At 42.8% G+C, this 26,650-nt stretch overlaps 1 protein-coding gene across 6 annotated transcripts in view; it reads left to right on the forward strand.

Annotated features, from left to right (window-relative positions):
- HECW2 (HECT, C2 and WW domain containing E3 ubiquitin protein ligase 2) overlaps positions 1-26,650 on the forward strand; it is a 197,397-nt gene that overhangs the window by 65,542 nt on the left and 105,205 nt on the right. The window contains exons 1-2 of one of the 6 annotated variants that reach the window (XM_081023229.1): positions 19,769-20,170; positions 24,548-24,642. The exons of 4 other annotated variants lie outside the window; for them this stretch is intronic. The gene's annotated coding sequence lies outside the window, so the exon portion shown is untranslated. Of the gene's footprint in view, positions 1-19,768; positions 20,171-24,547; positions 24,643-26,650 lie in introns of those variants that run through there. One more of the 6 variants, XM_081023228.1, reaches the window with a different exon arrangement.

Genomic DNA, 26,650 nt, shown 5'->3' on the forward strand with positions numbered 1-26,650 from the left:
CAATGTAAGCTTCTCCCCAGTGTGACTTTCGCACATGTTTCTGGATTGTGCTCATATTGTCTAACCAGATAATTTATTGGCCAAGTTGTCTCCCTTTGCAAAAGCCAAACTCCTTAGCTTGCCTAAAATGAGCACAACTGGTAACCCCATTCAGCTGATAAAAAAACCAGCAAATGGTTTGAGGCAGATATTCTTACAAATGTCATTAAGAGTCTTAGTTCCTTGAGGCTCGCACTTTTCAAAGCAGTATATATTTTAACATTTGTTTTAAGCTGTCACCTGAGGGCACATATTCAAAAGCCTGTTCTCTTGAAATTAATCAGCCTCTAATACGTTTTAAGACTGAGAGCTAAATTTGTGCATTTGACTATGAGGCCATGTTTTCAGATATAACAAGCTTATGGCTTTCAGGGTCTGCTTCAGAGACACCGCAAATAGAATTGTATTTGCAGCAAAATAATATTAGATTTAAAATTAAGGCTGTGAATTGTATCAGAGCTTGGTAAGGGTGGTCATGTGCCTTCCTACCTTCCACAAGGAAGTCCCATATTTGGAGGGCTTGTCTGGTACAAGCCCAGTTCAAATGTACGGAATCATAAGGAGGGGAGAGCAGGAGGGGGCTTGGAAGTTCTCCATTCACAGTTGGTAGCACACGGACAAAGGCCACCTCACCACAGGTGTGGTCAGATGTGTTGTATTTTTATTTAAAGTATTTTAACTGCTGGATTTGCACCTGTAGATTAGGACTGGGCGATAACAACTTTTCAACATAGCCAAATGTCGTAATACATCGCAATGTTGGAAAGCAAAGGGAGAAGCACGCTGTGTCGGCTGTGGCCCCGCGAGGTGCTGGGGCCAATGCAGGTCGTTCCTTGCTCTGGACACTGGTGGCGGAGGGACTCGGGTGGTGGTGGCAGTTTCACCTGCTGGGTGATGGTGCCATTGTGCTCTGGCCCTCAAACTGGTCCTGGGTGATGTATCGATACATCGCCCAGGCCTACTACAAATCTATGCCCATTTTGTTCTCTTTTTAGGGCAACACACAAGTGGCCACACTACGGTATGGACTTTTTTTCTTCCGATCTTAAAACTGCTTTTAATTTATAATTCAGACCCATTAGCCAGGTTATGTGGAAGTTTCATGTAGACCCCTTTCCTGCCACTTTGCAAGGGGGAAACAAGTCAGGAAGCAACAGTTAAGCATCTCCTTCTGTTGCATCTCTGCCAGGCAGCTTCAAAACAAGCTAGGTTGGGGTAGTGAATGATAGGAAGGTGGCTTCTGAATACTGGCTTGTTCGGAAACAATTGACCAGAGTTTCCCAGATTTGCAGAGGATGCTTGGGTGTGTTTTAGGGTGTACACGGGGTTCTTCTTTGGCATGGCCTAGGCCCATTGGCCTTCATTATTGACTGTTCATACCTAAAGCACAACCTAGAACAGGGGCTAGCAACCTTTCTGGGTCTGTGGGCAAATTTGCAAACTGCAGAAACTGTCGCTGGCACCAGACACACTCTGTCAAAGCAAGCACTCACCCCATTGGTGACCCCTGGCCTAGAACAAGTCCTGTACTCCCTGCACCTGCATATTGTGGGTTGGAAGGTGTTGGTACTTTGGGGCATTCTTGTTTGCTAGCACTGATTTTTCCCTTTGGAGGATTCTGTAATAAACTTCCCAGGAATTCCTCTCAACAGTCTGCAAAAATAAAGTCTGCTGCAAGCCAGTATCTAATTGATCAGTGAGCACACAGCCTGGTCTTGCTTTATTTATTTTCCAGCATTTATGACAAGGTTGCAATGTTTATATTGTACCTGGGACTATTTGTTTGAGAGTTTCCATTTGGCTCAAAGTACTCTTTGATTTGTTTTAAATATTTTCATTTTCCCAAGGTTTCCGCCCCCACTTTTCTTCTTTTTAGAATAGTTCCCCTACTGTTCTGAAACTTCTATTGCTGCTCCGCATAGTGTCTGGTAAACATGAACTTTTGCTTATAGGAAATGTCTGGACTAAATCCTAGAAAGTCCAGATCAACTGTTGGTTCCTGTTTTGTTTTTAATGAAATGGTGTTTGATGTATCATTGGCTGTAATAAAAACCAAGCAACCACAGGTGGCAGACAGAAGTTAAGCTTGCTGCATGCTGGTCATTTCTCAGAGATGTTATGTGTTGATTAATGCTTTTATGAATAATCTTTATTAAATTTTCAAAAGGTTACAAAAAACAAAACAGAAACACAAAAGAAAACACACACAAAAAAAAACAACATAAAAGATTCCACCTTTTAGATCTCATTTTCAATTACTTCTTTTCAAGACTTCCCCACGCCTCCCCTTATTGTATTCCAACTCCAATTGTTTGTTCAAACAAGTTTTTATCCTTAGTGTCCTAATCATAATTTGTTAGCTTACTTAACCATAATTTGTTAATATGATTCTTTATAATAAGTTTAGACCTTAATTCATTATTATCCATCAATTTAATTTGTTTAACAATTTTTAAGATATATACCTTAATCATATATATAAAAAAAGAAAAAAGAAATATAGCAACAAATAAAAAGATACCTTTCCTAAGATTGTCCCTGGTTCCCATCCACAGATTCCCCATTCTTATAATAATAAAGAACATATAAATTTACACTACAAAGTAAAAATCAAACCCCCTTTGGACTCCTAAACCCCACTCTTCTCTTCCCGGTTTCAGTCCCAAATCAAAGTCCAGTTAGTCCATCTTTTTAGCCTGGTGACCTTACGTCCGAGGCTCTCGAATCTCTCTCAGTCCCTTTCAGCCGGCTTCTTCGAGGATCTTTCATATTGGACACCCCAAATCGAAGAGATACCTTCTCAGTGCTGACCATATTTCTTCCAGCCAGGCCTACTTGTTTAAAGGTGGAGCTCCAACTCTGTTTCTTAAGTCTATATGTCCCAAATAGTCCAGTTTTCATCTTAGTCAAATTCGAATTCTTCTTGGCAGGTCTCCGGCTCTCTTTCATCTTCTGTAACTTTTCAACCATCCCTTCTTTCTGTTCCTCCTGTTCAGCTGATGTCTTAATCTTTGATTTCTTTTCTTGTCTAGCTGCCTGTGTTTTGAGCATCAAGTCCCTTTCCAGCTCAGTAAATATATTTTCTGTTAACTTCGGTTTTGTAGGGCTTGTAGACAAAACATGGCCTTGCTCGATCCTCTCTTGCAGCTTTCCCATGAGAAAGGTAAGCTCTTGCAAATCAGCTCGTATTTCCCGACCTAGCTCCATTCTTGTAATATCCTAGAATCCCCTCTAGAGGGATTCTGGTTACTTAATATTCTTTTCCCTTCCGATCCAAAAGTCAGATTTGTTTGTAACAGTCTTTCTTTACTTTCAATATTTTGTAGCAATATCACCGGTTAAAATTTAAGCTTTGTTTTTCCTGTCTTTGACAGCTAGTTTGACAGCTGTCAAAAGTTCTCTAAATCCTCTGCAGGCTCTTTTCACGGGTTACTCCCGGGCTTTTTAAAGGTGGTACTTAATCCAAACAATTAAACTCTTGTCCTCCGGCACATTAACTTAGTCCTTTAAATCTGTGGAATTTGTATCTTTAATCCAATCACCACAATTCTTCTCGCAACCTTAGCTGACAGATCCTTGCTTCAAACTGTTTACAATAAGGGGGAGGCGGACTTCCCTTTTTTTCACCTCCCTCGCTCGTACCGAATCCAAAATCAAATTATTTGTAATCCAATTTCCAAATTACTCACGGGTTGTTGTTCTTGATTTTGAGTCCAAATTTTAGTAGGAAGAAGTCAGCGCTCTCCGACAAATGGCATGCGGCTTCGCTCGGCAGGGGAAGCAGAAGACTCACAGCACCACGCCACTCCCCGGCACCCGTTCCGTAGCCTTTAAAAAGGCTCCTTCACGCGTCGGGAGGGCGCTAACGGTGCCCGCCGAGTCACCATGTCCACGGGCTCCTATGCCCGTGGTTTTTGAGGGTCCCCGTGTCGCCGGCACGGCAAGACCCAGCCCCTGTCAAGCCGATTCCCTCCGGAGCTCGGAGGGAATCCGCCATTAGCCGATCGCGCTAACCCGGAAGTCCTGTGTTGATTAATGCTGCTTCTTTTTGTCCTTTTAAAAAATTACCAAGTGCAAGGGAACAACAACAACCACAATAACCACAAAAAATTAGATGTATGTACCACCCTTCATCATAAGAATTTAGGGTGACTCACAGAATAAAATACAGGATAAAAACAAGTAAATAGAATATTTTTCGCCCTATAGGACGCACCGGCCCATAGGACACACTTATTTTTTGGCGGGGAAATAAAGAAAAAAAAATATATCCCCCCCCCTGAGCCCCAAAGAGCAAAGAAGCCATGACAGCGAGCGGGATGGATCCTGCTCGCTGTCCTGGCTTCGTTTTTAGCCTCGGGGCTGGGGGTCCGGGAGCGAAGGCGAGGTTGCGCAACCTTGCCATCGCTCCTGGAGCTTGCTTGCGGAGCTGGGGGCGGGGGAAGCCCGAGCTTCCCCCGACCCCAGCCCCCAGAACAGACTGTTGCCCGTAAGCCTTGCGAGCCCGGGAGGAACTCTCCTAGGGCACGCAAAGCTTGCGGACACCTGCGCGAAGCATGGGGCATCCTCCATAGCACACACACACATTTTCCCTTCATTCCTATAGGGCGAAAAATACGGTAATTAACACAAAACAGCAAAACGATGAACCCCCCCCCCCCACTTCCCACAGACACATTTAAAAGGCTGTAGAATATGAATCAGCCAAAGTCCTGGTTGAAGAGGAATGTTTTCACCTGGCACCTAAATATATATAATGAAGGCGTCAGGCAAACATCCCTAGGGAGAGCATTCCACAGACATTAATTCAAATTCATGTAGCCGGCTCACATTGCAGGCTATAGTCTCTGAGAGTTAGCTTAAACTTCAGCATCACCTTTGTGTTAGAACTTTGATATTGCTTAAAAAAAGGTAAAGGACCCCTGACAGTTAAGTCCAGTCACAGATGACTCTGGGGTTGCGGAGCTCATCTCGTTTTACTGGCTGAGGGAGTCTGCATTTGTGGCCAGCATGACTAAGCCGCTTCTGGCGCAACGGAACACCGAAACCAGAGCAGTGCACGGAAACGCCGTTTACCTTCTCACTGGAACAGTAGCTATTTATCTACTTAAACTTTTTGGTGTGCTTTCAGACTGCTAGGTTGGCAGGAGCTGGGACCGAGCAACGGGAGCTCACTCCGTCATGGGGATTCGAACCGCCAACCTTCTGATCAGCAAGCCCAAGAGGCTCAGTGGTTTAGACCACAGCGCCACCCGCCTCCCGTAATATAGGTTAGGACTGTGCAAATTAGGTGTTGTTTGGTGCCCTGGCTCTCACTGGATGAAGGATTCAGATTCTGTTTTCTACTACAGTGGTACCTCGGTTTTCAAATGTAATCCGTTCCAGAAGACCGTCTGAGTTCAGAAATGGACGAAAACCGAAAACTCTGTAGCCGACAGCCAAACCTCAAGATACAGTGGTACCTCTGGTTAAGAACTTAATTCGTTCTGGAGGTCCGTTCTTAACCTGAAACTGTTCTTAACCTGAAGCACCACTTTAGCTAATGGGGCCTCCCGCTGCCGCTGTGTGATTTCTGTTCTCATCCTGAAGCAAAGTTATTAACCCGAGGTACTATTTCTGGGTTAGCGGAGTCTGTAACTTGAAGCGTCTGTAACCCGAGGCACCACTGTATTGCACTCAGCGGAAGCCACGTGGCATGTTCAACTTCAAAGGCATGTTCAAAAACCAAAGCATTTACTCCGTTGACGAACCGAAATGTTCGTCAACAGAGACATTCGAAAACCAAGATACCACTGTACCACGGTACATAAACACGGTGAAGGGCACACCTGTGCAGCAGGGGCATGACATGGCTAACCTAGCTAGGACATTGGTCCAACATTTGACACATCACCTGATCCCCCTCAGAGGCGGACATGTGTGGAATGAACAAGCAAATGGGAACTCCCAGTGGACTGGGCACAAGCAGTCTGTTTGAGGTGGCTCTGTCATCTCTGTGTCCTAGGTAACGAAGGTATTGAGTGCCTCCTGGGTGGGGAGATCTTTGTCCGTGGGAGCTGCAGAAGGAGGGGGCTTCAAGGTGTGGGACACAGTGCCGGAGGTTCTGTTTTGACCAGCCCCTCCAAGGTGCCTCCTAGGGACTCATGACATCTGGCGTCACTCTGTTCTTCAAGGGAAGGGGACAGAAAATGCATACAGTGGTGCCCCGCAAGACGAATGCCTCGCAAGACGAAAAACCCGCTAGACGAAAGGGTTTTCCGTTTTTCGATGCGCTTCGCAGGACGAATTTCCCTATGGGCTTGCTTCGCAAGTCTTGCGAGTCTTGAGATTTTTTTCACTTCCCCCCCCTTTTTCTAAGCCTCTAAGCTGCTAATAGCCTTTTAGCCGCTAAGCCTTTAATAGCCGCTAAACCGCTAATAGCGCTAATCCGCTAAGCCGCTAATAGGGTTGCTTCGCAAGACGAAAAAACCGCTAGACGAAGAGACTCGCGGAACGGATTAATTTCGTCTTGCGAGGCACTACTGTATTTGCCTTGCTTGTAATTATGTACATTAAAAAATGATATATACAAAAGCTATAGAATACATATTTAACATTAAGCCTAGATATACCTTTTCTCCTTACAAGTTCGAAACACGTTTCTTTCCCTTATGAATGAAATGGCATTTGGTGGTATATAAATTTGATCAACAACAACAACAACATTAAACAAACAACAACAATAATGGCTTTTTTGCTGAACCTTGTAAACAGTTTGGTGGGGCCATTAGGAGCCATGGGCTGCCAGTTGACCATCCATGGTGAAGATGATTAAACATTTGACTGTAGATGAGATGAGGGCTTATTTTCAGCCAGAACTTGCCAGAACTCAATTCCAGCACCTCAGGTGGGCGCCATTATACAGAACAACAGAGGCATTCATGGTGAGTTCCAGCACCTCTTTTTCTAGAAAAATAATACTGGGTTTGTTAAGGAAGCAGAATTGGAGTCCAACATCTAGAGAGCACTGTGCTGCTTGACCCTACTTTAGAATGTTATTTGAAATGTAGCTATAAATTGCTTAAAATGCTGCAAGCACAAAGTGTTTCAAAGATATTAAACCCCTGCCTTCCCCTCTACTTTTCCCTTTTTGTTTGAGTTTTCAGAAGATTTTATCTTGCGTGAGCCTTGGTATTATTTTCTTTCAGGATGTGTTGGTTAGTTTCCTTTAATACTTTTAAAAATTGGGTGTTGCTGGGTTGGTTTTTTTATTTATAATATATATATATATATACAAGAAATAACTGAGGAAGTGAGTAAGTCTCTTGAAATAAATCACTTGGCAGACTTTGGTATTCAGGAACCACATACTCTTTGGCTGACCTTATGGAAGTGAACATCCAGGTTCTTTAAGAAAGACGGAGCATTCCTGTGCTTCAGAAGGTAAAATCCATTCTTAAGTTAAATGTCTGTGAAGCAGCTTGGGGAAATACAAAAATTCAGGTTTTTAAGAATGAAAACAGTGGTGCAATTATTTTAGGATCTTTTTGTCTAATTGCCAGTCTTGGGATTTCTATTTTATATCTTTCTTTTCTGTGATGTGCACCATGCAGAATATGGAAATAAAGGAAAAAATATTTATCTTCTGGAGGAGAACTTTAAAAAGCAAAAAACCTGCTCTTAATCACCAGAAGTTGCAAAGTGTAGTCATGGTATAACCTAAGTGATGAAAAAAAAGAAATTTCATGTTTTCATAATTCTGGGATTCTGCAGATCCGAATAATAAAAGTAATTCATAATAGCATTTATTAAAATATGTTTTAACGTGAATGCAAGCAAAAAGTTCATACTTTGTAGGGTTCATTGAAATAATAAAATAATTTAAATAGATATAATAGGAAATTGGAGATCAAGCATCATAATAGCTAACTTCTATATGAGGTCATGTGTGTGTGTGTGTGTGTGTGCGTGTGTGTGTGTGTTTTATGTATTTTTGCCCTAAACCACGAAGCAATAGAAGTAGTAACAGCAGGTTGTCAAACAGTTAGTATTTTCCCTTTATATACTGTAAGATAATAGGAAGAGCAAAATAATGCATGAGAATAAAAGTGTTGCACAATGTGAATTTTTGGACTATGAGTGGTAGATAACATCTGTAGGGTTGAATCCAAAGTTTGTTGCTACTGGTGGTAGCATCCACTGAACATTTTTACTCAGAATGCTCCCTGTGATGGGAAAGGGTGGAAGGAGAGGTTATTTTCATCGACTTGCCCTTCTCTTCTGCAACCCAGAGCGCCATATCCCATCCTGTTCCAATTAGTCCTGAAACCCTCAAAAAAAAGGGAGGGGAGAGAAAAAGGGGGAACCTCCTGCCTCCCCCTTTTCATGAGCGAGATTCCTCTGCTGGATAAGAAGTCTTCTACAGAGGGAATGTGCCATTATGCTTGTATTCTATTATTTCCAATAATGTGTATTATTATTTTTCCAAATTTCCAGCAAAGAGGCTTGGGACACATGTATTATGGCCTAAGATTTCAGGAGTCGTAGTCCCCTTGATCAAATGTGTACATATATACACACACATAACCCACCTCACCCCAAGTGTGTGTATATATGTACACATTTGATCAAAGGGACTATGACTCCTGAAATTTGTGCTAGCAAATCAGGGTAACACAAAAACCTGCTCCGACATAAACAACAACTGAACATTGTAAAGGGTAGTGCACTGTACGACAAACAGCTGATTTTTGCAAATGCTTGCTTTTCTGTATTTAGTAAGTATCATGTGCTCAGTGTAGCCTTTTTATTCATAAAGTAAAGGGGCAGGGGAAAACATTAATGTCACTGCAGGCAGCTGTAGCAATGATGGGAATCTGGATGTTGTGATCTAGCCATATGTATAATTAATGGCCATGGCTGTGTCTGTAAGGGGGACTTTTGAACTTTGCAGTCTTACGCATGATGTAACTTGGAGGAAAATAGTTTGTGATGTGACTGTGTATACGATATGGTTTAAGATTTTGATGCAAGCCATCTCAAACTTCAACAACAACAACAAAAATGGATTTTACACATTTACAAGCAGAATTGTTTGCAGTGTTTCAGGTAATCCTCTGAGAGGAGACTTCCATTTTGATGGGTCTTAGTGTGTTTCACCTGTGAAAAGCAACGCTGTGTCACGAAGGAAGGAGAGATCATGGGTGCAGTGGTGAAGCTTGTGTTTGTGTTTATATCCATTTATATAATCCGTTTATATAATTATATGAATCCATTTATATAATGGATTTATTATTTCCTTTTTAGAACGTTCTCGACAAAGCACTTTGCAACATGCGTGTATTTCTAAAATGCAATATTAAAACCACTCACGATTTCCAATTCACCACAGTGTTTAAAAACCAGCACCGAAATTAATAAACGTGGCCAGGCCCCAATATACCAGCCCAATCTATAACACCAGCTTATATTAGCTATTAATTGCCGCAGAAAAAAAAAAAGCTGTTCAAGACCTTCTTAATGGCCACCAGAGACTTAAGCCTCACACTGAGATCCCAAGGTGTTATACATGTGTATGGCTGCCTGCGATATAGGAAACGTAAGATAGGACAAGCATAGATTTGTGCAAAACTTAACTGAAAGAAAACGATAATGAACTCATTTTGGTTGATAGTCTTTCAATATATATTTTTTTTCTAAAAGAGAAGAGGGGACATATATCTTTTAAACCAATATTTTATGCAGCTGAAAATTCTGAGATCCATTGGAAGTTTATAAGCAATTATAAACACCCACCCACGGCAGCCTCCCTCCACTCCCAGGTCCAGCTTGGGCCGCAGCTCCCTCATGCAGCAGAGCCAGGCTCCAATGAGGGAGCCTGGTCACTCCCCTCCTCGAAAAAACATGCCCAGGGCCACAGCCCCCACAGCCCACCCCATGCTACACCACTGGACATTGCTACACCACCGTGCTAGAGCCAAGTTCTATCCCAAAACACAAGAGGGGGTCAAATCCTTTCATCTAATCATTTTTAAGAGGGTAAGGTTAACCTAAGATGGCAGCAGAGCAGAACAAGCAGGAAGACAGAGCAAGTCAATAGGAATACAGCAGATTGGGGATTTATTTGGTGGAAACCCTTTGTGGATGCCTTCGTAGGAGGTCCTGGTAGCTACCCTGATGCCCACAGGCAATGCAGTAGCAGCTCCTGGCCTATAGTGCACTTTGAGAGCCAAGGGGAGGACTTCAGGCCCCCAGAGGGGCTGGATGCATCCACCCAGGCTTCTCCATCTCACCTGGGGCTCTGCGAAAGCCATGCCCCTCCCTGGACCTGCCATGCAACTTCCTGAAGTGCTTTGCCTAGCTAGAGTAATTGAGACAATGCCTGGATGCAAGAGTGTGTGTTTGTGTGAGTGTACTGTACAAACTTTTGGTTTTTGTATGGCTGTAATGGAGCCTATGGGACGCGGGTGGTGCTGTGGGTTAAACCACAGAGCCTAGGACTTGCTGACCAGGAGGTCGGCGGTTCGAATCCCCGCGACGTGGTGAGCTCCCGTTGCTCGGTCCCTGTTCCTGCCAACCTAGCAGTTCAAAAGCATGTCAAAGTGCAAGTAGATAAATAGGAACCGCTCTGGCGGGAAGGTAAACGGTGTTTCTGTGCGCTGCTCTGGTTCAGCAGAAGCGGCTTAGTCATGCTGGCCACATGACCCAGAAGCTGTACGCCAGCTCCCTTGGCCAATAAAGCGAGATGAGCGCCGCAACCCCAGAGTTGGCCACGACTGGACCTAATGGTCAGGGGTCCCTTTACCTTTACCTTTAATGGAGCCTATGGTATAAAGGTAAGAGTAACACGACACTTGACTTTAAAAGGTCTCCATTCCTGCCTTAGACCTACAGAGGATTTGATGCAGCCAATAACAGAGGATACGATGATTCCAAGTTAAGCACCTTAAAAAGCAAAGTTAAGTCATTTAGAATCTGTTTGACTGAAGACTGCTTAACTTTGACTGGGTGGCTATTCAGCTAGTCATTGTGGCTTCCCCCCATACTTATTTTATTCCCCCTTCCTTCCTTCCATTTTTGTTACACTCTGTATTCTACTATGCATACTGGAATTTTCTCTTTTACTGCATGACCTCGTTTTGAAAGTTCTGAGTCACACAGATATAAACAATTCCAGCCAAGAATGTCAGCAAAATATAATTGTTTGGCTCATTTTGAGCTTTCCTATAAATAGCAGGCGTGTGAAGGTTCTGCCTTGTAGATTTTTTTAAGCATAAGTTTTACATCTATACAAAATAGATCAAAAGATACGAAGGCAGGTAAAGGTTAAGACAACATCAAGCAATATAGAACTGTACTCTGTATTTACACCCCTCACTTGAGTGTTGCCAGTAAATAAGCGATTGATGTGTTCTGGTGGATGGGGAAATGCTGAAAGAGTTTGTTTTGCATAGTTTTCAGGGAGGTAAATGGGTTTTATGAGCCGAAGAAACCTTTCCAGTCACCTGCCTGAGCTGAGCTCATTCTGTGAAAATGAGGAGTTCCTGTTGCCCTCTGTCTGCATGAGTTGCATTTGTAAATTGAAATTGCCCGTAAAAGTACATTCCAGCATCTCCCCCAAGATTATATGTGAGGACAGGAAGGCTGTTGGTTTTATCAGTGATGGGTACCTGGCTGAATCTGGAGTGAAGTGTTCTTTCTATTACTATTTATTGCATTTATATACCGCCCTATACCTGGGGGTCTCAGGGCGGTTCACAGAATAAAATCAAGATATCAAACCACAAAATACATAATAAAAACAAAAATAACCCAATAACCCCCCTCTAAAAAACCACACATTTTAAAACGGCATAAGTTGTACTGTAAATCAACCAAAGGCCTAGTTAAAAAGGAATGTTTTTGCCTGACGCCTAAAGGTGTGTAATGAAGGTGCCAGGCGAACTTCCCTGGGGAGAGCATTCCACAGATGGGGAGCCACTGCAGAGAAGGTCCGTTCTTGTGTTGCCACCATCTGGACCTCTTGAGGAGGAGGCACATGAAGGAGGGCCTCAGAAGATGATCTCAGGGTCTGGGTAGGTTCATATGGAAAGAGGCGGTCCTTAATAATAATAATAATAATAATAATAATAATAATAATAATAAAAATAAATTTTATTTATATCCCGCCCTCCCCAGCCGAAGCCGGGCTCAGGGCGGCTAACAACAATAAAACAGTACAAAAGTACAGCACAAACAACACTCTAAAATCATTCATTATAAAATTAATTAATTCAAGCCACTGGCAACCATTGGGCCAGAGCTCCGCGAAGATTGCCGAGGGAGGGAGTCAGGCTGTGCCCTGGCCAAAGGCCTGGTGGAACAGCTCTGTCTTGCAGGCCCTGCGGAAAGATGTCAAGTCCCGCAGGGCCCTGGTCTTGTGACAGAGTGTTCCACTAAGTCCTTGAGGTACTGCTTGTTTGATCTTTGTAACGTGTGTGCTCCAGCTATCAAACAGGAAGGTCAGAGTGACTCCGTTTTCCATTTTTTACGATTCTTGGTGTACATTTCATCTGGGACAATTTATTTGTGTTCTCCTGTGGACAAGCCAGTATCTCTGCAGTGGTCCAAGCTGATTCCTCCTGGCTTTTGCTTATGACACTGTATAAGATAAAATAAGTGTGTGGGATGTAGGAGATTCTGTCTTTACTTAGTTCTGGAATTCAGCTTTATCTTCCTTGGCTAGAGTTGCTGCATTAAAACAACAAACAAGTGGGGCTGCACTGATTATTGCAACAAGCAACCATGAAAGTCTTCACTTGGAAGCAGCCCTGTTGATTTCAGTTGAACTTAACTGCTTTGTTCCTACATTTGAAGCCAGCATGTCTGAAATCCTGTGTGTAGTTATCCTAAAACAAGGCATGCCCTTCGCTTCTTACATGAAAATGGAAATTACCCAGCAACTCCAGAAGTGGATGAAATTAACCCGATAGGATCCGACAAATTTAATGCAGAGCTGTCTTTGTCACCTGCTATCAGCTTGCTAGTTTACGGAGAAAGAAACTGATGTTTTGCGTGCCAGAGATGCCTCTGATGTTACTTGAACAACAACAGTTATCTGCTAATCATGTGAGAGGAGGCAAGAGAACAGACATTAGGAAGGAAGGAAGGAGATTAGGCAACGTCTTCTGCCAAAATCTAGGCTGATAACTGCACAGAGGCAGGAAGCTGGACTGGATGTGGAGATCTTGTCCTTGCTTTTTAAGCAGATAGGAATGTTGTGGCATACAAACCTCTAAAAAGAGCTGAGCAAACCAGTAGTGCAATTGCATTAAGGTACCCAGTCATAGAATTTCAATGAGTCTGTAGTTAGAGAATCCTATTTATGCCTGTGGGTTTTAAAATGTTGCGGAGCACAGACATAAAATCCCAAGGAACTGAAGCCTGTTTCAGCTATGCAGTGTTCATTTATAGAAAAAGCAAAATGGCAGGCATATGCTTTATAATATTTTCCAGAGAAACAAGCAAGTGCTGTAAAAATAGCCTGCCACCCGTTCAGCCTATTTTAAGGAATGTCAGTTATGCGACTCTCCATTTCTCTCACTGATAGACAAGGCTCATTAAAGAAGGTTGCTTATAAAGTGTGTGTGAGGATGGGTCCTTGCAATGTTTAATGCATAAGCAGGTGCCTGTAAACCCTGGATATTTGATGGCTTCCAGATGAGCAGTACCACCCTGTGGCATAACGTCACCTGTTTGCCAGGCCACTCTGACATGGCAGGGCCATATGGAAGCAACTGACCTGTGGGAAGGAGTCAAGGGATAGACAAGTGAAGGTGTTTGCTTTTGCTCCTGGTTCACTGGTTTTACTTTGTTTTTTGTTTTACCTGTGTTCATTGCACTGTATTAATACTGTGTACTGCTTTGAAGACTGGAGTAAAAAAAAGGGGGGGGTTACAAATCCACTCAATAAATTTAGTAATGATAGCTGTCATTAATGGCCCCATAAAACAGCAGATTCCTCTTTGTTATCTCTTTCGGCTTCCTCCCCCCACCCCCGGCAACTCCTCGACTTAGGGCCAAAGTTGATGTTATAGCAACAGCTTTGGGAGTAAGTTGATTCTAGTGGGTTTATTTCATCTCCCTCACTGCTTATACTCAACTGTTTTTCTTCCAGATTGTGGAAGAGTGATGTACTTATGCCTTGGTTGCTGTCACCATAGACATCCGGTTGCTCACTTTGAAAACAGGGTGTTGGACACCATTCTGGTGTTGGTCTTGTTTTATATGCTCGTTGAAGCCACATCAATGTGACGTGCTCCGGATGTCAGACTACAGCTCTCATCATCCCTGACCACTGGGTATACGGGCTGTTGCTGATGGGAGTTGTAGTATGAAAAAAAAATCTGATGGGTGCCCAGTGGACTACTTAAGCATTTGCTAGTCTTTCTATGTGTCTTTTTGGCATAGAAGAGTTGGAAAGGGACCACAAGGCACCGTCTAGTTCAACCCCCGGCAATGCAGGAATCCTTTGCGCAACGTGCGGATTGAACCCACAACCCTGAGATTAAGAGTCTCATGCTTTAGCAGCAGAGCTATTGACTGTGGATGTTGGATATTTTATGGTTCTATTGCATTGCGTTTTGGAGATTGCCCCGGAATTTCTAATAAAATAAACAAACATTGTCCATGCGTGTTTCCTCATATGTAAGTAGCAATCTCTGGGAAGCTTGAGCAGCCTTGAGGTGAGGAGAGGTTTCATGCCTTCTCTCCCTGCCACAGTCCCAACAAAATTGCATCTCCAAAGCTGGCGCTTTGCATTACAAGGGCGCCAATGGGACTTTCTCTGGAAATGCAAGTCGCATCTCAGAAAGGAGATGTTTTGGCAGGACAGTGAAAGGGAGACAAAAGAGTTCAGCAGCCCTATAATGTCCCTTTGCCAACAAAGGTCCGTATAGTTAAAGCTATGGTTTTCCCAGTAGTGATGTATGGAAGTGAGAGCTGGACCATAAAGAAGGCTGATTGCCGAAGAATTGATGCTTTTGAATTGTGGTGCTGGAGGAGACTCTTGAGAGTCCCATGGACTGCAAGAAGATCAAACCTATCCATTCTGAAGGAAATCAGCCCTGAGTGCTCACTGGAAGGACAGATCCTGAAGCTGAGGCTGCAGTATTTGGCTACCTCATGAGAAGAGAAGACTCCCTGGAAAAGACCCTGATGCTGGGAAAGATGGAGGGCACAAGGAGAAGGGGACAACAGAGGATGAGATGGCTGGACAGTGTTCTCAAAGCTACCAACATGAGTTTGACCAAACTGCGGGAGGCAGTGGAAAACAGGAGTGCCTGGTGTGCTATGGTCCATGGGGTCACGAGGAGTCGGACACGACTAAACAGCAACAACAAATAATGTCCTTAAAAAGCAGTCCTTGCAGGCTTTTGCATTTTCGCTTCTACTGGCTAGAGATCTTGGATTACAAAATACACAAGCGCACACAAAAGCACATCAAAAAGCAGAGGTGCTTTATGGCAGCAACTAAAGTGAAAATGAAACTAAAATGACACTTTTGTTTTATATCCCTCTCCTGCCCCACCCCTGGTAGTATTTATTTATTTATTTTTTTAAAAAATATTTATTGGGGTTTACAATAAAAATAAATATAATGAACAGTATAACAAATATCTTAACATAATTTCACATTTTCTTTGGACTTCCTCACATCTCCCGCTCCCACTTTCATCATTATAACTTTTTACCAGCAATTTATTATCTTATTTGCATTCTTATATCCCATCTATGTATTTATAATCTTATAATTCTCAAAAAGGTTTATATTTTCTCAATCTCACTTATTATCTTAAATCTTCTAAGTTAGTGGTGCTCAATTATTTATGATCTAGCATCCTGCTTAACATTCACTCAAATTACAATGTTTTTGTAAATAATTCTTAAATTTCTTCCAGTCCTCCTCCATCTTCTCTTCTCCCAGGTCACGGATTCTGCCGGTCATCTCGGCCAGTTCCATATAGTCTATCAGTTGCATCTGCCATTCTTCCAGTGTGGGTAGATCTTGAGTTTTCCAGTGCTTTGCGAGAAGTATCCTTGCTGCTGTTGTTGCATACATAAAAAATGTCCGGTCCTTCTTTACCACCCCTTGGCCGACAATACCCAAAAGAAAGGCCTCTGGTTTCTTTGTGAAGGTATACTTAAATACCTTTTTCAGTTCATTATAAATCATTTCCCAGAACGCCTTCACTTTAGGGCAGGTCCACCAGAGGTGGAAGAATGTTCCTTCACTCTCTTTACATTTCCAGCACTTATTATCAGACAGGTGGTATATTTTTGCAAGTTTGACTGGGGTCATATACCATCTATATATCATTTTCATTACATTTTCTTTCAAAACATTACATGCAGTAAAATTCAACCCAGTACTCCACAACCTTTCCCAGTCCTCAAACATGATATTATACCCAATGTCCTGCGCCCACCTTATCATAGCCGATTTCACCATTTCATCTTGTGTATTCCATTTTAACAGCAAGTTATACATCCTTGAAAGTACCTTAGACTTTGGTTCTAACAGTTCTGTTTCTAGTTTCGATTTCTCCACCTGGAACCCTAGTTTCTTATCATTTTTAAAGACTTCTTTAATCTGAGCGTAATGTAACCAGTCTCGCACTTTATCCTTCATTTTCTCCAAACTCTGCAATTTCCAGTTGTCTCCATCTTTTTCTAGTATTTCCCAATATTTTGGCCATTTAGCCTCCATATTGGGTCTTTTTCGGGCCTTAGCTTCCAAAGGTGAAAGCCACCTTGGAGTTTTGTTTTCCAACAAGTCTTTATATTTTGTCCAGACATTAAACAGTGATTTTCTGACAATATGGTTCTTAAAGGCCTTGTTTGCTTTAACCTTGTCATACCATAAGTATGCATGCCATCCAAAAGTATTGTTAAACCCTTCCAAGTCCAACACGTCAGTGTCTTCAAGAAGTAGCCAGTCTTTTAGCCAGCAGAACGCTGCGGCCTCATAATACAACTTTAGATCTGGCAGGGCAAAGCCCCCTCTTTCTTTCGCATCAGTTAATATCTTAAACTTAATTCCACCCCTGGTAGTATTTAGCCTTAATTGTCACCACACTTACAGCTCTGTGCCCCTGTAGTCCAAGGGCATTCTTTCCTTCATCCTTAATGATCTAGACATAATAGAGCGGTCTGGGTACATTATATCTGGCATTATATCCTGACACCTTTGTGCTACTCCTGAAATAGTCTATTGCAGGGGTCAGCAAACTTCTTTCAGCAGGGGGCCGGTCCACTGTCCCTCAGACCTTGTGGGGGGCCAGACTATATTTTGAAGGAAAAAAAATATGAACAAATTCCTATGCCCCACAAATAATCCAGAGATGCATTTTAAAGAAAAGGACACATTCTACTCATGTAAAAAACACGCTGATTCATGGGCCGGATTTAGAAGGCAGTTGGGCCGGATCCGGGCCTTAGTTTGCCTACCCATGGTCTATTGCCTTTTTAAAAATGTATTTTACTATGTGTTTTAAAATGCATTTAAAAACAAGTGTCACATTCTCAAAGATACCATAATGGGTTTTTGGGAACTTGTGCCTAAAACCAGAGAGTGGCCATAAGGGGGGAAATGTACATAGTAAGTACAATAAAAAAGATCCTGTTGCAAATAAATTTAAGTATCCCTTAAGCAAAGATTTTCCAACCCAGTGGTACGAAAATGCACCTATTTGCTTGCAATATGTTACATTGGTAGCGGCTGTGGTTGAAAAGCAATATACAAATATTTTTAAATGAATACATTTAGTTATTTGGCAAGTACTTTGAGCTTTTCAACACACTTGCCAAATAACACAGTTCAGTAGAATTGCACATCTAGTTAAATCTTGAAGTTGTTTATGTCTCCCAATAATACCTTAATTCCAGGGCATTCCCAACAAATTACTGCTACACTTCCAACAATTCACATTTAGTCCAGCTCCTAAAACCAGAGCCAGACTGAAAACCACCACCACCTTCCAAACTGTGTTGAGAGGTTGTCTGCAGATTCCTTTATTTCCTCCTCTTTATTTCTAAACTTTAAAAAAGCGCTGCTGGAGAGCACATGCTGGCAGCCCAGCCTGCACTCACCTAAGAAACAGCTGTAAAGGACAAGATGTTCTATGATTGCTCCTAGAGAATTGGGGGGGGGGGATGGCAGATCTTCTGCAGATCTCAGTGGTCTGTGTGTATAAGGAATAAGGTGGTCTCTGAAGTAGCAGCCTAGAGTAATAATAATAATAATAATAATAATAATAATAATAATATTTATACCCCGCCCATCTGGCTGGGTTTCCCCAGCCACTCTGGGCATCTCCCAACAGAATATTAAAAACACTATAAAACAACAGGCATCAAAACCTTCCTGATAGAGGGCTGCTTTCAGATGTCTTCTAAAAGTCAGGTACAGTGGTACCTCGGATTAAGTACTTAATTCGTTCCGGAGGTCCGTTCTTAACCTGAAACTGTACTTAACCTGAAGCACCCCTTTAGCTAATGGGGCCTCCTGCTGCTGCCGCGCCGCTGGAGCATGATTTCTGTTCTCATCCTGAAGCAAAGTTCTTAACCCAAGGTACTATTTCTGGGTTAGCGGAGTCTGTAACCTGAAGCGTATGTAACCCGAGGTACCACTGTAGTTGCTTATTTCCTTGACATCTGATGGGAGGGCGTTCCATAGGGCGGGTGCCACTATCAAGAAGGCCCTCTGCCTGGTTCCCTGTAACCTCACTTTTCGCAGTGAGGGAACCAGCAGAAGACCCTTGGAGGAGGACCTCAGTGTCCGGGCTGAACGATGGCAGTGGAAACGCTCCTTCAGGTATACTGGGATTTAAAGGTCAACACCAACACTTTGAAATGTACTCGGAAACATACTGGGAGCCAATGTAGGTCTTTCAGGACCTGTGTTATATGATCTCGCTGGCCACTCCCAGTCACCAGTCTAGCTGCTGCATTCTGGATTAGTAGTAGTTTCCGGGTCACCTTCAAAGGTCGCCCCACATAGAGCGCTTTGCAGTAGTCCAAGCGGGAGATAACCAGAGCATGCACCACTGTGTTCTGCACCGGCGATGGCCTCCTGACCAACCCAAAGGGTAGTCCCACATGGAGCAAATTACAGTAATCAAATCAGGAGCTTACCAAATGCATGGGCAACTGTGGCCAAGTTATCTAGGAGCAGTTGTAGGGGCCTTACCAACCGAAGTTGGTAAAAATTTTTTACTGCTGCTTATTCATTTAGTTGCGGCGTTTATATGAGATCATCTGATATCATCAAGAATTCTCTGCAAATGAGAAAGCAAGTAGAGCCCCCAAGCCAATGCAAGCTAATGCAGTAAATATACAACGATTACCTTGTGTGTTTGTTAGTGCACTCTAGGGAACCTTTTGCAGCCTACAAAGAAAAGAATGTTTGGCTTTGTTACGGTACCTAAGTGATGTCATTGCAAAGATGCAACAAATATGAGAGACTTTTGGTTCTTGTGTTTTGTTTTCTGTGACTAATGCGCTTGTCATTTCTGGGTTTTGAATTTTCCCTGTTTATCACCCTCTGGATGACTGTACAGTAGTGGGATCAACTGTTCAGAATTCTCCCATGGAAAACAGAAAAGGAAGGAAGCCAAGGGAGGATGAAGACTTTGCATCCTGTACCCTTCAGAGGGGAGTGGCTACAAATAACTTAATCTGAAGGACAATACTTCATCTGTTCTAATTCTGTGATGTTTGAACCCAGAGGGAGCAATTGCTCAGAGCGCAATAAGCAGTGAACTCTCTGGGTGGGTTAGCTAGTAAAAGAAATAGAAATAGCTAGTAAAAGAAATAGCACATTAAGAACGCCAAGAGAAAGCTTTCTTAAAACGTTCCAATCTAAACAAAAAGCAGAAGATGGGAAATGCAGAGGTGCTTCTCAAGTGAGCTCGTGACAATGTCAGCGATGGTGCAAGACAGTATTCAAGTACTCCCTCTTCCAAGAAGGCAACTTTTTTTAAAATGGAGAGAAGAATTGGCATACGGATAACAGAAGCCTTATAAAAGAAATTTCAGTTTTTAAGAACATCTCCAGATGATTAAACGGATGCGAAATTGAATGGAAGGTATCTCCTACTACAGGATAGGTCAGGTAAGTGTAGAAAACCAGAATGAAAAATGCTGTTGCCAAAGGCAAATTTAGAGTATGTAAACAGCTCAATTTAATGTTCATTTTGGGGGAAACCCCCCCATCTATTCTACATTACTTTCTGTAGCCTAAAAAAGGTAAGGGAAGTACAAAAATTGCAATATTTGACGTTAAAGGAGTGGGTTTTTATATTTGAAACTAAAGCAGTATTGTTTATTATTTTTCTTTTATTAAATGTATTAGTCACTTCCTCTCCGAAGAAAGAATGAATCTCAAACTGACTTACAACAAGGATAAAGCTACTTATTTTTGTGAATTTTAAATGTGAATGCTTTATTTGTCAAAACAAGAACCACACCTGGACTCAAGATTTACCATTACTCCTCTCCAAATCTTCCCCACTAAGCAGATGTTATTATTAAAGGGTCTAGTTCAGGGGTCAGCAACCAATGCCAATGGGCCGGAAGCAGCCTGCGGAGGTTGTTTGACTGGCCCCCGAGCCGCCCCTGAACTGAGCCGCCTGCCTGCTCGCTGCACTAAACCAGCACGGAGCAGGGACTCGCTTCTGCGGTGCCAGATATCGCGTCTGTGCACGTGCAGATGCTGAAAATAACAGGCGCTCATGATCCAGCCCACGGAGGGATATCTGTGGGACCAATCCAGCCCAGGCAAGATAAACCTTGCTGACCCCTGGTCTATTTGCTTATTTACAAGGAAAAAACCCACAGCTATTACCCCAGGGTTTCTATCCTGATTACTCATTCATACCTAACAATTGGGTTTTTTTGGGGTGACTGATTCAAAAGCTTACTTATTTGTTTCCGTTACCCCCTCCCCCTCCCCATAAATCACTTATAGGAGCAGAGGGTACAGATCCAAACTAACACTCCTTTCAGGAGCTCATATTTAAACTGATTTGGGGTTGATTACCTAAATGGATTACCTAAATTGTGAAACGTCAATGACGGTTTACAGCACTGACAAGCCAGATGAATAACACACACACACACACACACACACACACCAAATATGAAAAATAACCATGAATCAGATTTAACACAGTATATGGCAATGTGATAACGTTTTTTTAAAAATCCCTTTTAACGTTAATTTAGCACTGTGATATGAATTAATGCAAATATAAAATACCAGATATAGTTTAGTTTCATTTTGTGCGTGTATTATCGGGTTGGGTGATTGTGACAGGATGGTGATAATTTCTGCTTTAGGGAAGATTTCAGTGCTGTGTATAGTACAGAGAATTGGAGCACTTCTTTCCCAAAGTGCTTTGATTTCTTACTCATTGGTCTTGTGCATTTAGCACGCCAGTTGTCTATATAGCAGAAAATGTTTGCAAATTTATCTGGGCAGCCAATTTTCAGAAGGACAATCCACAGGGCATTACGATTTACAGTGTTGAAAGCCTTAATCAGGTCAATAAACGCCATATACAGGGGTTGGTTTTGCTCTCTGCATTTTTCTTGAAGCTGTCAAGCGGTGAAAATTATGTCCACTGTCCCCCTAGAAGGCCAAAAACCATTTTGGGATTCAGGAAGGGTCACCTCGGTACTCTATTCCAAACTTAAAAATGGAAAGCATAATGCTGGTGGTTAGCAAAAGCGGTTTAAAGACTGTCTCAAGGCAAATCTAAAAAAAGTAGTATTAACACTGACAACTGGGAAACACTGGCCTGTGAGCACTCCAGTTGGAGAACAGCCTTTACCAAAGTTGTCATGGGCTTTGAAGGCACTTGAACTCAGGATGCAAGGGAGAAACATGCTAGGAGGAAGGCACGCTTGGCAAATCCACACCGTGATCAGCTCCCGCCTGGAAACCAATGTCCCCACCGTGGAAGGATGTGTGGATCCAGAATTGGCCTCCCCAGTCACTTATGGACTCACTGTTAAAACCGTGTTTATGGAAAACAATCTTACTCAGCTACGAGTGATCGCCAAAGAAAGATAGCTGAAAAGGAGGAGAGTGGGAATTATGTTGCAATGGATGGAGCATCTCCCCTTATTTATTGTTTTAAAGGTGGTTGCTCATTGGTTTTCTCTTAGGTGTTGCATTAAATTAATATCTGTTTGTGTGATTGGCTACTGCTGCCAGGAAAGGAGATGGCATTGTTTCTGCAACCATTTAAAGTGTGTTCGGAGTGGTTCTGTTGTCCTGCGGAAAGCCATTCGTTCTGCAAAGAAGTTGTAAAACTTGAAAAGGGGGAAAGAAAAAATTCAGCTTCTCGCAAATGGAAAGTGTATTATTGGAAGGAAATTGTTCTTTGTCAGTGTGCTGTCCAATATATGCGTTTCCAGCAGTCAAAAAACATTCACATATCACCAATCCTATTAGCAATGGAGGTGTTGACTGTGCAGGGAAATCAGATTTAGCTACTGATACAGCAAGCCTGGTCTGAGGCTAGAAAACAGATTTCACTTGAAAAGTCTCTGTTTACTAAAGCCAAAAGGTTGCAAGGGAACTCTACTCATCCAGACCTTTTTAATTCAGCATTCATCCTGATTTGCTTGCACAAAGCTTATGGGGTGTCCATTCTTCATTGAGCATTCAATCAGGTTTGTTTATGGGGCGGTTATTCATCTGGTAGTCATCCTGGTTTGCTTGATGGTGTTTGCACATCTTGTTGTTAGCCCTTACGCTTTCCAAACTGCTATAACTCCGTATCTCCCCCCCCCCCCCGCTTCCACGGACTTGTTTTGTTAGGACAGGGGTCAGCAAACTTTTTCAGCAGGGGGCTGGTCCACTGTCCCTCAGACCTTGTCGGGGGCTGGACTATATTTTTTGGGGAAAATGAATTCCTATGGCCCACAAATTACCCAGAGATAATACAAGGACAGGGACGCAGGTGGCGCTGTGGGTTAAACCACAGAGCCTAGGATTTGCCAGTCAGAAGGTCGCAGTTCAAATCCCTGCGATGGGGTGAGCTCCTGTTGCTCGGTCCCTGCTCCTGCCAACCTAGCAGTTCGAAAGCGCGTCAAAGTGCAAGTAGATAAATAGGTACCGCTCCGGCGGGAAGGTAAATGGCCTCTCCGTGCACTGCTCTAGTTCACCAGAAGCGGCTTAGTCATTCTGGCCACATGACCCGGCCCGGAAGCTACGCCGGCTCCCTCGGCCAATAAAGTGAGATGAGCGCCGCAACCCCAGAGTCGGCCACGACTGGACCTAATGGTCAGGGGTCCCTTTACCTTTACCTTAATACAAGGACACATTCTACTCATGTAAAAAACACCAGGCAGGTGCCACAAATAACCCAGTGATGCATTTTAAATAAAAGGACACATTCTACTCATGTATAAACACGCTGATTCCTGGACCATCCATGGGCCAGATTTAGAAGGCGATTGGGCCAGACCTGGGCACTGGGCCTTAGTTTGCCTACCCATGTGCTAGGATGACAGAGAGCTTTAAATGTGCAGTCCAAAAGTTCTAGTATGTGGTTGAATCCCTCCCGCAAAACGCTGACTGTCTGGAAGCACCCTCACAAAAACAATCTGCATGTACCCAACCCAAAACTGGTCCTATCATTAGGCAGAGTGCGGCAAGAGGGTGCTGAAGGATGACCAATAGCAGTAAGATGTTGGGAGGGCGAGGCTGTGTCAGTCCTGTGCTCTGCAAGTTAGCCTGATGCTCCCATGTGCTTTCCCATCACTAGTGTTGAACTAAGATTGGTAAGCCTCTGCACACATAGTGTGGTGTGTGGGTCCCATTCTGATCTTTGCCTCAGGCAGCAAGCTGTTTTGGCATCAGCAGTTGTACATTATTTTTTTTCAAATTCGCTGTGTCCAGCATATAAGTGTTCTTTGCCCTTGCCGCAAAAACGGTATTTGTAGTTCAAGTGCAAAACTTAACTCTGGCTAGAATTGTACATTTAGATTTAAAATGGCTTACTAGGGAATGAAAATCTGCTTTCTGGCCCACATTAATATCATTCTCCATCTGTGCAAACAGCTGAGAAAAGCTCAAAGCAGGTTTTTTTAGTGTCCTGGGTTGAAATGCCTGGCGCGGAAGACAGTGGTATTGGACTTCCATGATATGACATTTGCCTTCATGCATTAACAACTCTGTTTCATCACAGGAATGGTTAAGTGACAGGCCACAGACCACCTAGCAAAGAAGGAATTGTTTGATCTGCCCTGTGCACTAACTGAATGGTACAAAATTGCCTTGACCACAGTGTTCATATGGTGAGCCAAATATCAACACTTAAAATAAGCAGGCTTTCCAGATTAGATTATTTGGTTGAGTTTTAGGTAGCAGGTTTGAGTATTCTCTTGCCCTCCCTGATCATTATAATTAGAATATTATGGATTTGTTGCTGCTTTATCCTTACCTCTAAATGACTCTTGAAATGGGAATTGCTTTTAGGAAACCTTTCCCAGATGGCAGTAGCAAAATGAGTATGATGTGAAGAACTCATGAATATCGCTTCCTCCTTGGGTGCAGCAGGACACGTCATGCTGGTAACTTGCCCTTCTCTGGCCTTTGTGGCTGTTCCCATCATGAGTTATTTGCTAATAAATGGAATGCATCTGAAGGTTCCTGCCAGAACGTTTGGTTTTGTGACTGTAAGGCAAGAACACTGCTTGCTAAACTACTAACCTTTGGCAGTGTTTGACCCTTTAAGTGTTTTATGTGTATATATAGCTGACGCAAGCTTCAAGTTCAGATCCCAGTTTACAATTTCAGCTGCTCAGAAGAAAATGGAGAGAACGGTCTCAGCTGAAGTTTGCAGCCTCTGATGACACGAGGCGGCAGAAATCTGTTTGTACTCGAAGAAGGGCTTCTTCCCGCTTCACGGAAAGGTGATATCGCAGGTGTCAGGGGGAGATGCACCTGTGTGCAGAATTCCTGCACCAGCTTTGCAGCCTGATCCAGTGATTTGCGTACATGAAGCAAACTGGTCCGGTTAGGGGTCTTCATAGCACACAGCCTAAATTTAAGTTTGGCATTACAAATTTTCCAGCCCCTTAGCCAAAGACCACCCTAAATCAAATGTAACAGAAAAGAGGTGGTCTACAATTGAAATTCGAGAGTATGACTTGTCCCCTGTCCGTCAAGATACCTGGTAATGCTTGCTCGCTTGCCTTTTCCTGGTTAGTCTGGGCCATTCTTTAGGAATGGTAAATACCTTGGGTCTTGAATCCATTGTCAGACCTATCCCTGTTCATACACAGAAGATGCTCTTTTGACAGGTCTGCTCTACCTTTAGCCAGACCTGTTTTTATTTTGTAAGGGGTTGGCGAGAAGTTAATTTATTTACAGAATTTAACAAGTGATAAGAACTCAGCCAGTCTACTGGAAGAGGTTTTATTTATTCACTTGTGTATGTACATTTTATTTATGACGCCTTGGAACTCTTATAACAGTTTCTTCTGTTTGATGGTTTTACCTGGCGGACTGAGTTCATGCCTCTCTGGTCTGATGTTTTCACCTCTGCATTTTGCTTACAGGTTTCTCCTAATTTTACATCTCCTTAAAAATGTGTGTGTACCTTCCCCGTGCACTGCTTATGCTGCTGATTTCTGAGTATTGGAGGCAGGAGTGTAGTGTGTGGAGAGCCAGGTGTGTGTGTGTGTAGCCCCAGGAGCATGATTTTGAGGGGGCGCGAGCCAGGCATCCCCTCTCAGTAACCCCCACCTTGCTTGCCACCAGGGGTCTTGCCATTGTGCCTCTAGCCCCCTTGCTAAATGGCAGCATTGAGGGGGATGCAGTGGTAAAGTTTGGCTGGTGCTGTGGGTTTTATTTACCTTCCGTGCCCAGCCCCTGGTCCTGCCTGGGGCACATGTACACACCCCGGTCGCCCACGAAGGATGCAACTCCACTGATTGGAGGAGCCTTTTCTGAATTGAAGCTTTCTTGACTCAAACTTCATAAGAATTCACAGAAGAATCCCAGCAAGATGTGGACTTCCTGTGGAGGGGGAATCACTTTACCCCCTTAGCCATGTGGGGAGGTATTTTGACTTCCTGCTCATTTACTTGCTTGCCCTTCTCTTCCCACCTCTCAGTTTTTGGCCTCCTGAGGGGAAACCTGTAGAAAAGACATTTTCCCCAAGGATCATTTGTCTGGACAACTTAGTATCTGCACAAAGACTTAATATGATTGAATGTGAAAGAATGGTTCAGTTTAAGGTTGCCAGATTTTTTCTTTCATATATATATATATTTAACATATCGTATATAATATATAACATTTCATATACATTAATTTTTAACATCTCATTTCCAACAATCATTTAACATATTTTCTTATCTTATACAATGTTTTAGACTTCCATCAACCGCATCTGAAGATTTTTCAGTCTTTATCACTTAGTCTACATTTCTTAATTTGTCTATTACTTTTAATTGTCCTTAACTAATAACTCTCTTCATAGTCTTCTCTGCAGTATTTTGCATAGTCCTCCTTACAAAACTTTTAGCAATCTGTTTATTACAATTGCTTTTCAAATAATTCAAATATTTACTC

Source organism: Podarcis pityusensis (genome assembly GCF_964106645.2).
Source record: "Podarcis pityusensis genome assembly, chromosome: 1".
In the NCBI taxonomy this organism is placed as follows: domain Eukaryota; kingdom Metazoa; phylum Chordata; class Lepidosauria; order Squamata; family Lacertidae; genus Podarcis; species Podarcis pityusensis.